Source organism: Oncorhynchus mykiss, chromosome 6 (genome assembly GCF_057628025.1).
Source record: "Oncorhynchus mykiss isolate SJ-2025 chromosome 6, ASM5762802v1, whole genome shotgun sequence".
In the NCBI taxonomy this organism is placed as follows: domain Eukaryota; kingdom Metazoa; phylum Chordata; class Actinopteri; order Salmoniformes; family Salmonidae; genus Oncorhynchus; species Oncorhynchus mykiss.
In genome coordinates, this window is record NC_143027.1 from 3,056,131 (window position 1) to 3,067,500 (window position 11,370).

Genomic DNA, 11,370 nt, shown 5'->3' on the forward strand with positions numbered 1-11,370 from the left:
TATAAACTGGGTGGTTCGAGGCCTGAATGCTGATTGGCTGACAGCCATGGTATATCAGACCGAATATCACGGGTACACAAAACATTTATTTTTACTGCTATAATTACACTGGCAACCAGTTTATAATAGCAATAAGGCACTTTGGGGGGTTAGTGGTATACGGCCAACATACCACGGCGAAGTGTCCAGGCACCCCAGATTGCGTTGTGGATTAGAACAGCCCCCTTCTCGGGCCGTATCGCTTAAATATATTCAGGGACAGGAAGGCTGACAGAATACAACTATATACCTCAAGATGTCAATATATTAATTCATATATTACGTTTTTATGATCTAAATATTTTGGAAAATATTTCAGAATGAGGAAGATCAACACTTTTCATTGAGACTGTTTTGTGGAAACAAAATGAAAATATTTCAATGTAAAATATATTGACAATAACGTGCAAGAATCTCCTTAAATTACAGCTTGAAGATGGGTACACTTGACTTCACTTTTTCATTCAGTTATAGGTTCAGTGGTTTATGTACTGAAGACGGACTGACAAACAGCGGCCTCATTTATAAAAAGTTTGTCTACAATCTCTAGTCGTGTCAGAGCGTTAAAAAACGTCTGATTCCAATCAAATACATTTGGGAAATCGGTGGGAACCTGTCGAGGAAACGACAAAAGGCATCAGTGGATGAAATCATCACAGTTTCTAAAAAAGCAATGATAGAAAGATGAAGAAAATGCTGGCATGGAATTTCATTTCATAATCGATTTCAAACAATAAAGTATACATTTTTCTTCTTCTTTAAACGTTGACTTTTGAAGGTTGCAAATAATAGCAACAAAAAAGGGGAAGAACGGAGGCTGTTAGATGTCTGTCAGCCTTTTTCCTCAACAGGAAGTCAGTAAAACAACCAGAAACCAGTGATGGGAATGTGTTAAAAACAGAGCCAAAGAAGGAAGTGATGTCAGAATATAGTTCCCACACCGTTAGTGTTGTTTCACTTTACCTTCCAGCCTTCTGTTTACACCAGTCCCTGTTTTGACCCTGCAATAGCACAAGTCCTGGTTTGGTCCCTACTGATCCCTCCTGGCATTAAAACACTTCGAAAACAATTAGCCACAGTTGCTTCCACCTTGGTCTGAAAGGGAAGGGGGAGTCCCGGGGGATTGGGTGGATGCAGAGAACTTCTCAGGTGCCTCTCTGAATGTGGGTAAGTGGGGCAGGGAGGGTCGTGGCGGTTGGAATTTCTCAGATGCCTCTCTGAAGGTGGGTAAGTGGGGCAGGGAGGGTCCTGGAGATTAGGGTGGACCCTGCTGTATGCCCCTGCAGACTGAACAACTGGAGAGGCCATCCAGACATCTCACCATGTCACCTCCAGACATCTCACATGTAATCTATAGATATCTCACATGTAACCTATAGATATCTCACATGTAATCTATAGATATCTCACCCTGTAACCTATAGATATCTCACCATGTAACCTATAGATATCTCACGTATAACCTATAGATATCTCACCCTGTAACCTATAGATATCTCACCTTGTAACCTATAGATATCTCACCTTGTAACCTATATATATCTCACCCTGTAACCTATAGATATCTCACATGTAACCTATAGATATCTCACCCTGTAACCTATAGATATCTCACCCTGTAACCTATAGATATCTCACCATGTAACCTATAGATATCTCACCCTGTAACATATAGATATCTCACCCTGTAACCTATAGATATCTCACCCTGTAACCTATAGATATCTCACCCTGTAACCTATAGATATCTCACCCTGTAACCTATAGATATCTCACCCTGTAACCTATAGATATCTCACCCTGTAACCTATAGATATCTCACATATAACCTATAGATATATCACCTTGTAACATATAGATATTTCACCCTGTAACCTATAGATATCTCACCCTGTAACCTATAGATATCTCACCATGTAACCTATAGATATCTCACCCTGTAACATATAGATATTTCACCCTGTAACCTATAGATATCTCACCCTGTAACCTATAGATATCTCACCATGTAACCTATAGATAGCTCAATACTTTCTGCAGGCCCTTACATTCCTTTACCTACCTTAAGGGAACATTTTGACATTCGCCATATGGTTAGTGAGAAAGTCCATATTGCAAATGTACGGTCCCTTACCATCTTACCCCTTTGATTTCCTCCTGCCACCAACTAATAAATTAATCCATTTTCATAAAACGCTGTTGTACCTTTTCCTGACATCCCTACAACATCTCTATACCAGGCCATGAAATCCGTTGATATCTTCTCAACTCTTTTGTCACAGATAGTTTTGTTCATTAGCTTCTCTTAAAATGTAAAAAGTGTTTTCCGTCCACTACTGATCATCCCTACTACTGATCATCCCCACTACTGATCATCCCTGCTACTGATCATCCTTGCTACTGATCATCCCTGCTACTGATCATCCCTGTTACTGATCATCCCTGCTACTGATCATCCCCACTACTGATCATCCCCACTACTGATCATACCTACTACTGATCATCCTTGCTACTGATCATCCCTGCAACTGATCATCCTTGTTACTGATCATCCCTGCTACTGATCATCCCCACTACTGATCATCCCTACTACTGATCATCCTTGCTACTGATCATCCCTGCTACTGATCATCCCTGCTACTGATCATCCCTGCTACTGATCATCCCTGTTACTGATCATCCCTGCTACTGATCATCCCCACTACTGATCATCCCTACTACTGATCATCCCTACTACTGATCATCCTTGCTACTGATCATCCCTGCTACTGATCATCCCTGTTACTGATCATCCCTGCTACTGATCATCCCCACTACTGATCATCCCTACTACTGATCATCCTTGCTATTGATCATCCCTGCTACTGATCATCCCTGCTACTGATCATCCCTGCTACTGATCATCCCTGCTACTGATCATCCCTGTTACTGATCATCCCTGCTACTGATCATCCCCACTACTGATCATCCCTACTACTGATCATCCCTACTACTGATCATCCTTGCTACTGATCATCCCTGCTACTGATCATCCCTGTTACTGATCATCCCTGCTACTGATCATCCCCACTACTGATCATCCCTACTACTGATCATCCTTGCTATTGATCATCCCTGCTACTGATCATCCCTGCTACTGATCATCCCTGCTACTGATCATCCCTGTTACTGATCATCCCTGCTACTGATCATCCCCACTACTGATCATCCCTACTACTGATCATCCCTACTACTGATCATCCTTGCTACTGATCATCCCTGCTACTGATCATCCCTGTTACTGATCATCCCTGCTACTGATCATCCCCACTACTGATCATCCCTACTACTGATCATCCTTGCTACTGATCATCCCTGCTACTGATCATCCCTGTTACTGATCATCCCTGCTACTGATCATCCCCACTACTGATCATCCCTACTACTGATCATCCTTGCTACTGATCATCCCTGCTACTGATCATCCCTGTTACTGATCATCCCTGCTACTGGTCACAATATTCCTGGACAACGTGGGATAGGTGCAACATAAGACAACAACGGTACAGAGGTTTGAGTGAGAGGACTAACTGGTGAGTGAGAGGACTAACTGGTGAGTGAGAGGACTAACTGGTGAGTGACAGGACTAACTGGTGAGTGAGAGGACTAACTGGTGAGTGAGAGGACTAACTGGTGAGTGAGAGGACTAACTGGTGAGTGACAGGACTAACTGGTGAGTGAGAGGACTAACTGGTGAGTGAGAGGACTAACTGGTGAGTGACAGGACTAACTGGTGAGTGAGAGGACTAACTGGTGAGTGAGAGGACTAACTGGTGAGTGAGAGGACTAACTGGTGAGTGACAGGACTAACTGGTGAGTGAGAGGACTAACTGGTGAGTGAGAGGACTAACTGGTGAGTGACAGGACTAACTGGTGAGTGAGAGGACTAACTGATGAGTGAGAGGACTAACTGGTGAGTGAGAGGACTAACTGGTGAGTGAGAGGACTAACTGGTGTCTCCAAGTGGCCACACACCTCTGCAAAGTGTGCAGCAATTCCTTTCAGGAACTAGAGCACAACATATATTTCCGCCATCACACAATGACTGTTGTTGTTTACGCAATCCCCCAAAAGGTTATATTATAAATTGCCATCTGGGTAGGGTGGGCATGATTCGGCATTACTCTGGACCCTAATCTCTCTTTTTACGACTACTGCAATGCTCTACTTTCCGGCTACCCGGATAAAGCACTGAATAAACTTCAGTTAGTGCTAAATACGGCTGCTAGAATCCTGACTAGAACCCAAAAAATTGATCATATTATTCCAGTGCTAGCCTCCCTACACTGGCTTCCTGTTAAGGCAAGGGCTGATTTCAAGGTTTTACTGCTAACCTACAAAGCATTACATGGGCTTGCTCCTACCTATCTTTCTGATTTGGTCCTGCCGTACATACCTACACGTACGCTACGGTCACAAGATGTAGGCCTCCTTACTGTCCCTAGAATTTCTAAACAAACAGCTGGAGGCAGGGCTTTCTCCTATAGAGCTCCATTTTTATGGAATGGTCTGCCTACCCATGTGAGAGACGCAAACTCGGTCTCAACCTTTAAGTCTTTACTGAAGACTCATCTCTTCAGTGGGTCATATGATTGAGTGTAGTCTGGCCCAGGAGTGTGAAGGTGAACGGAAAGGCTCTGGAGCAACTAACCGCCCTTGCTGTCTCTGCCTGGCCGGTTCCCCTCTTTCCACTGGGATTCTCTGCATCTAACCCTATTACAGGGGCTGAGTCACTGGCTTACTGGTGCTCTTTCATGCCGTCCCTAGGAGGGGTGCGTCACTTGAGTGGGTTGAATCACTGAAGTGATCTTCCTGTCTGGGTTGGCGCCCCCCCTTGCGTTGTGCCGTGGCGGAGATCTTTGTGGGCTGTACTCAGCCTTGTCTCGGGATGGTAAGTTGGTGGTTGAAGATGTCCCTCTAGTGGTGTGGGGGCTGTGCTTTGGAAAAGTGGGTGGGGTTATATCCTGCATGTTTGGCCCTGTCTGAGGGTATCATCGGATGGGGCCACAGTATCTCCTGACCCCTCCTGTCTCAGCCTCCAGTATTTATGCTGCAGTAGTTTATGTGTCGGGAGGCTAGGGTCAGTTTGTTATATCTGGAGTACTTCTCCTGTCTTATCCGGTGTCCTGTGTGAATTTAAATTTGCTCTCTCTAATTCTCTCTTTCTCTCTTTCTTTCTCTCTCTCGGAGGACCTGAGCCCTAGGACCATGCCTCAGGACTACCTGACATGATGACTCCTTGCTGTCCCCAGTCCACCTGGCCGTGCTGCTGCTCCACTTTCAACTGTTCTGCCTGCGTCTATGGAACCATGACCTGTTCACCGGACGTGCTACCTGTCCCAGACCTGCTGTTTTCAACTCTCTAGAGATAGCAGGGGCGGTAGAGATACTCCCAATGATCGGCTATGAAAAGCCAACTGACATTTTCTCCTGAGGTGCTGACCTGTTGCACCCAGGTGCGTGTGCCGCGGGACACTTTCTTCACAATAGACAAACATAGTTCATAGATTGTATAGTTCATAGTTTGTATAGTTCATAGTTCATAGTTTTTATAGTTCATAGTTCATAGTTCATAGTTCATAGATTGTATAGTTCATAGTTTGTATAGTTCATAGTTCATAGTTTTTATAGTTCATAGTTCATAGTTCATAGTTTGTATAGTTCATAGTTTATAGTTTATAGTTTATAGTTTATAGTTTATAGTTCATAGTTCATAGTTTGTATAGTTCATATTTCATAGTTTGTATAGTTCATAGTTCATAGTTTGTATAGTTCATAGTTCATAGTTCATAGTTCATAGTTCATAGTTCATAGTTTATAGTTCATAGTTCATAGTTTGTATAGTTCATAGTTTGTATAGTTCATGGTTTGTATAGTTCATAGTTCATAGTTTATAGTTTATAGTTTATAGTTCATAGTTCATAGTTTGTATAGTTCATATTTCATAGTTTGTATAGTTCATAGTTCATAGTTTGTATAGTTCATAGTTCATAGTTCATAGTTCATAGTTCATAGTTCATAGTTTATAGTTCATAGTTCATAGTTTGTATAGTTCATAGTTTGTATAGTTCATGGTTTGTATAGTTCATAGTTCATAGTTTATAGCTTATAGTTCATAGTTTGTATAGTTCATTGTTTGTATAGTTCATAGTTCATAGTTTATAGTTCATAGTTTATAGGTCATAGTTTATAGATTGTAGTTCATAGTTCATAGTTCATAGTTTGTATAGTTCATAGTTCATAGTCCATTCTGTTCAGAACAACCCAGGGTATGATTGTATGTCATCTGGTACATGAAACATAGTGAAACATAGTGCTGATAAACATGGACACTGTAATAGACGTGAGTTTTATGATTATGGAGATGTGAAGTGCACATTTGGACACACAGGTGTGTGGCTTGCTTGTATGACATCAAAGCGGTATTTATTATAATCCTCAACGACTCATCTTTCAGAACATCGACTCCTCTCCATTTACAGCATTTCCCTCACTCAGACAACCAAAAAAATGTGCAAAAGTTTCCCAATTAGCAGAAGGGATAGGGGGGTCAACTTCTTGTCACCCGCGGTGCTCGAGTTCAGAACAGCTGTCAGTCAGAACCCATATAGAGCTGTCAGTTAGAACCCATACAGAGCTGTCTGTCAGAACCCATACAGAGCTGTCAGTTAGAACCCATACAGAGCTGTCTGTCAGAACCCATACAGAGTTGTCAGTTAGAACCCATACAGAGCTGTCAGTTAGAACCCATACAGAGCTGTCTGTCAGAACCCATACAGAGCTGTCAGTCAGAACCCATACAGAGCTGTCAGTTAGAACCCATACAGAGCTGTCTGTCAGAACCCATACAGAGCTGTCAGTCAGATCCCATACAGAGCTGTCAGTTAGAACCCATACAGAGCTGTCAGTTAGAACCCATACAGAGCTGTCAGTCAGAACCCATACAGGGCAGTCAGTTAGAACCCATACAGAGCTGTCAGTCAGAACCCATACGGAGCTGTCAGTTAGAACCCATACAGAGCTGTCAGTCACAACCCACACAGAGGTGTCAGTCACAACCCATACGGAGCTGTCAGTCAGAACCCATACAGGGCTGTGAAGATCAGAGCCTGAGCTGCCATTTTTCAACCCGAATACAGGCAGGAGTATGAAGGCTTTACAGGCCAATGTTTCCGCGTTCGCGAAGACTGCATTCACGGGAAAACCACTGTATTCTGCAGGCTCAATCGGAAAGGACCTTTATATTTAAATTGTGCTGCAATGCCGGAACTACAGCGATATGGATTGAATCTAGCCCATAGGCCAGATTAAAACGTGGCCCTGAGGCATATCAATGTACCACAGTGGGGCAGATCCTCTACATGTGACTTTGGTAACACCCCCAAGGCGACTTGTACATGCTAATGTGCGTGACCAGAACATGTGTTGAGATAGGAAGACAATCCCTTGGGGGTAGAACACACTGGGACTGGGAGCCAGCCGAGGGGCTTAGCAGCTAAAAGACAAACATAATGATGGTGTGGGTGATTCATTAGCCTTCCCCAAACCACAGAGGACAGGAATTACCCTAAAAGCAGACAGTTATTAATGTATTACTGCCATGTCTCTAATGTGAAGCGTTTTAATATTTGAGTGTTTTCGTTTCTTCTCCCGACCTATAGTTGTAATTAATTGTGTCACTAATTCCTTATTGTGTTCTTTTGTATTGTTTTGTGAAGCAGGGCTCCTTTGCGAAAAGAGACTCCGGTCTCCATGGGACTTCCCTGTAATAATAAGCATCGAGTAGATGTAGATGGAATATTACAAGGCCGTGGAAGAAATGTCCAGGGCATTTCTGGATGTCGCCCCGTTTGGATCAGTTTGGATAGATATATGATCAGTTTGGATCAGTTTGGATCAGTTTGGATAGATATATGATCAGTTTGGATCAGTTTGGATCAGTTTGGATAGATATATGATCAGTTTGGATCAGTTTGGATCAGTTTGGATAGATATATGATCAGTTTGGATCAGTTTGGATAGCTATATGATCAGTTTGGATCAGTTTGGATCAGTTTGGATCAGTTTAGATAGCTATATAATCAGTTTGGATCAGTTTGGATCAGTTTGGATCAGTTTGGATAGATATATGATCAGTTTGGATCAGTTTGGATAGCTATATGATCAGTTTGGATCAGTTTGGATAGATATATGATCAGTTTGGATCAGTTTGGATCAGTTTGGATCAGTTTGGATAGATATATGATCAGTTTGGATCAGTTTGGATCAGTTTGGATAGATATATGATCAGTTTGGATCAGTTTGGATCAGTTTGGATAGATATATGATCAGTTTGGGTCAGTTTGGATAGCTATATGATCAGTTTGGATCAGTTTGGATCAGTTTGGATCAGTTTGGATAGCTATATGATCAGTTTGGATCAGTTTGGATCAGTTTGGATCAGTTTGGATAGATATATGATCAGTTTGGATCAGTTTGGATAGCTATATGATCAGTTTGGATCAGTTTGGATAGCTATATGATCAGTTTGGATCAGTTTGGATCAGTTTGGATAGATATATGATCAGTTTGGATCAGTTTGGATCAGTTTGGATAGATATATGATCAGTTTGGATCAGTTTGGATAGCTATATGATCAGTTTGGATCAGTTTGGATCAGTTTGGATCAGTTTGGATAGATATATGATCAGTTTGGATCAGTTTGGATCAGTTTGGATAGATATATGATCAGTTTGGATCAGTTTGGATCAGTTTGGATAGATATATGATCAGTTTGGATCAGTTTGGATCAGTTTGGATAGATATATGATCAGTTTGGATCAGTTTGGATCAGTTTGGATAGATATATGATCAGTTTGGATCAGTTTGGATAGCTATATGATCAGTTTGGATCAGTTTGGATCAGTTTGGATAGATATATGATCAGTTTGGATCAGTTTGGATAGATATATGATCAGTTTGGATCAGTTTGGATAGATATATGATCAGTTTGGATCAGTTTGGATCAGTTCGGATCCGTTTGGATCAGTTTGGATCCGTTTATATCAGTTTGGATCAGTTCGGATCCATTTATATCAGTTTGGATCAGTTTGGATCAGTTTGGATAGATATATGATCCGTTTGGATCAGTTTGGATAGATATATGATCAGTTTGGATCAGTTTGGATAGATATATGATCAGTTTGGATCAGTTTGGATCAGTTTGGATCCGTTTGGATAGAAATATGATCCGTTTGGATCAGTTTATATCAGTTTGGATCCGTTTGGATCAGTTTGGATGGATCTATGATCAGGTTGGATCAGTTTATATAGATATATGATCAGTTTGGATGGGTCTATGATCAGTTTAGACCTAAAATAGTATTGAGTGGTTTCTGATTTACAGTCAAGAGAGGTTTGTTTCTAGAGGATTTTGTGATTGTGTTAGTCCTGTAGTTGTGTAGAACTCTAAGGAGGACAGTGCTTTTGGTTTTCAAATTAATGACAAAAAAATTGCACTTCAGCTGCCAAATGTGTTAAAATAAGAGAGACGAGATGTTTTAGCAGTTGTTTGATCGCAAATCACAAGTGCTTCTCATCTCTTCAATGAAAAATACTGTATATTTTCACATTCTGCCCCGGCAAACCCTCAATCCCTAAAAGCCATTGACATGATAAACGACATTTGTTAGATAACTCATCACTTGCTGAAACAAAAAGGTCTGATTTTAGCCGTGTTTATTCTGTATAACACATGACGTTGTTTGATAATAACTAAAGAGACAAATGGACAGTACTTAATGGATAGCGACGATCTCCCTGCAAAACCAAGAGATCTAATCATCAAGTTTTCTCTCTGAAAGGTTCAACATTAGGATAACATTTATCCTAAACTACCACCTCGCTCCAGAAATCACCCCTGTGTTTACACTGGTGCTAATCCAGAGCTTCCTCTAATGCATCACTGACAATAACACACCCAGCCTCTGAGGCTGACACACCACTACCCCACGACCCAACTACCAAACCACCCAACTATCCACTACCCAACTACCCAAATACCCCACGACCCAACTACCCAACTACCCCACGACCCAACTATCCACTACCCAACTACCCAACTACCCCACAACCACACTACCCACTACTCAACTACCCAACTTCACCACGACCCAACTACCCACGACCCAACTACTCACTACCCAACCACCCAACTACCCAACTACCCCACTACCCAAATACCCCACTACCCCACTACCCCACAACCCAACTATCAACTACCCAACTACCCCACGACCCCACTGCCCACTACTCAACTACCCAACTACGCAACTTCACCACGACCCAACTACCCCACTACTCCACCTCCCAACTACTCAACTATCCCACGACCCCACTATCCAACTACACCACTACCCAAATACCCCACTACCCCACTACACCACTACCCCACTACAAAAACACCCCACTACCCCACTACCCAACTACCCAAATACTCTCCAACCCAACTACCCCACTACCCAACCACCCAACCCAACTACCCAACTACCAACTACCCTACTACCCCACTACCCAAATACCCCACTACCCAACAACCCCACTACCCCACTACAAAACCACCCCACTACCCCATTACCCAACTAACAACTACCCCATTACCCAACTACCCAACTACCCAAATACCCGCCAACCCAACTACGCCATTACCCAACTACCCAACTACCCCATTACCCAACTACCCCATTACCCAACTACCAACTACGCCATTACCCAACTACCAACTACCCCATTACCCAACTACCAACTTCCACATTACCCAACTATCAACTTCCACATTACCCAACTACCAACTACCCCATACCCAACTACCAACTACGCCATTACCCAACTACCAACTATGCCATTACCCAACTACCAACTATGCCATTACCCAACTACCAACTACGCCATTACCCAACTACCAACTATGCCAATACCCAACTACCCAACTACGCCAGTACCCAACTACCCCATTACCCAACTACCAACTATGCCATTACCCAACTACCAACTACGCCATTACCCAACTACCAACTACGCCATTACCCAACTACCAACTATGCCATTACCCAACTACCCAACTACGCCAGTACCCAACTACCCCATTACCCAACTACCCAACTACCCCATTACCCAACTACCTCCCAGGATCCTAAGCCTGTATTCATTCTCAGATAAAGAGTTGCTGATCTAGGACCCTTTCCATATAATGGTTATTCCTTATGTTCTACAACTTACTATCCTTTTAAAATTCTAAACTTGGAACACAAGAGT